The sequence below is a fragment of the Suricata suricatta genome, chromosome 5 (genome assembly GCF_006229205.1).
Source record: "Suricata suricatta isolate VVHF042 chromosome 5, meerkat_22Aug2017_6uvM2_HiC, whole genome shotgun sequence".
Taxonomy (NCBI): Eukaryota; Metazoa; Chordata; class Mammalia; order Carnivora; family Herpestidae; genus Suricata; species Suricata suricatta.
In genome coordinates this window covers 3,414,995-3,417,447 of record NC_043704.1, presented here as the reverse complement: position 1 = coordinate 3,417,447, position 2,453 = coordinate 3,414,995, and positions in this window count along the sequence as shown.

The following is a 2,453-nucleotide window of genomic DNA, read 5'->3' as shown; positions in this document are numbered from 1 at the left end:
GCCATAGTTCTGGTATGAAGGTGGCAGCTTCGAGACCCAGGAAGGGTCAGCATTTCAGTTTGAATCTGAAGGGAGGAAAAAAGTCAATGTCCCAGTCTGAAGATCATCATCCCTCCTACCTAAGGGAAGACTTGGCCATCATCTGATTGGATGAGGCCCACCGTCACTGAGGAGGGCAAGCTGCTTTAGTCTACCAGTCTTTACTCAGTCTAAGTGTTAACCTTATTCAAAACCTCCCTCACCAAACACCCACAATAATGTTTGCCCAAATATCTTAGCACCTTGGGCCCTGTTGAATTGACACATAAAATTAACCATGACACTATCATACTCTACTAAACAAGAATATCAACTTCCCAATAAATTGATGTGAATAAAATCCTCAAAATTTCAATAGTAAATGGCAGCTTCCAGTCTAAACTTGTATGTATAGTATATATAGTCACATATATACATGCATGTTACTTATAGTGTATGAAATTATTATTCTTAATCATTTAAGGGATAATTTTAAGTGTTGTTCCTGTTATATATAAATCACAAAATTCCATCTCTCAAAAATGTTGAATCCTATCTCCCATTGGACATGGTGAAATTATGTTTTGAGTATTCATTTCCTTGTATCAACATTAAACTTCTAGGTAATAATTAATGGCAATAATTAATGTCTTTTCATTATTCATATATTGTAAACATATGGTTCATGTTCTTAGTATTAAGAATCAGGCTTAGGAAGCCTGATTTATTAATTGAACTTCATTGTATGAATCTGGTGGCTGGCCCAGAATTTGCCACCACAATACCCCATGGGGATGTGGTTGACCTGGTTGTGGTAAACCAGGTCGGTGGGCAAAGGTCATCTGATCTTTTGTAAACTCAAGTGTATTGTTAAAGGTGATGGGCATTGGAAAGTCATAATGTTACAAATAAAAGGGCAAAGACCAGGTTCTATGTTTATGGGTATAAAACAGTATTTTCAGAACATAGACGAAACTATAGAACTCATTTTTTAAAATTAGGAAAAATCCTTCCTATAAGAGTGTTCAGGAGTTTAAGTGCCATGGAACACTGACAGAATAAAACACTTAATCAATATGCACTTAAAAGTATTTTTGAAAAAAAAAGCCAAGCGATTGAAATAGGAGAAAACTTCATGATGAAATTTGAATCCTTGTCATGGAAATGCCGTGTTATATTACTTATATAATTCCCTAAAAGTATAACGTGCTAGCCAAATATTTGTCATATTTGGGATGTAAAATTTAATATTGAAGGGTCAGGAAAACGTGTCTTTTTGTGCGTTTCGTTTTTAATTTGTGAATTATCTGAAAGATTTGACAACCTGAAAAATACCCAGTTAAAAACTTTATACTAATTTTTTAAATTATAATTATCTAGTTGTTTTTTTATTATATGTGCAGGTATATATATTTATAAGGGCATATGTATATTATTCGTATATGTGAGTGTATACATGTGTTACATGTGTACATGTAGATGTAACATCCAGGAACTTATATGCAATATGATAATTACATGTGTATTGCATGCATGTGTATTATATACGAACAGCAATCATGATATGTGTATGTGTATTATTGGATAAAATTTATATACAAAATTCCTGTTTCCACTAAGTCTTAAGTAATATAGCAAATGCTGCTAACAGCAAATATTTAATTCAAGTCTAGCAACAGCTGTTTATCTGTGTTAAGGCCTTTGACAGCCATGCCTGCGAATGCCCACACTAATTTTCAACATATTGATTGAAAGCCTCTACAGTTAATGTGATTGTAGGCTGATTGTCATTAGTTCAGTCTTATGTCATAGTTTTGAAGAACAAGTAGGAAATGTTAAATGAGAAGGTTCTGAAGGACAAACTAGATGCCACTTTTTGTTATAGGATTGTGGAAAAAAGACAATGAATTGCTGATTTCTTGGTTAGTGAAAAATTCCATTGGAGATAATAGGCATAAGGATTAGGACTTTATAAGGGCATATGGTATGTATAGTTAAAGTTTAATCTTATGTTTTTTTTAAAAAACATTAACTCCTTGAATTTAGAACCAATTTATTTATTTCCTTTATAGTTTGTTGTCAAGTTGGTTTCCATATAAACACTCAGTGCTTGTCCCCACTAGTGTGCTCTCCTCCATGCCCATGACCCCCCTTTCGAACTCCCCCATTAGCCCCCAGTTTGTTCTCAGTATTCAAGAGTCTCTCATGGTTTGCGTCCCTCCCTCTCCCCAACTATTTTTCCCCCTTCCCCTTCAACATGGTCTTTGGTTAAGTTTCTCCTGTTCCATTTATGAGTGAAAACATATGGCATCTCTCCTTCTTCCCCTGATTTATTTCACTTAGCATGACTCCCTTGAGTTCCATCCATGTTGCACGAATGCCCAGATTTCATCCTTTCTCATTGCCATGTAGTATTCCTTTGTATATATAAATTA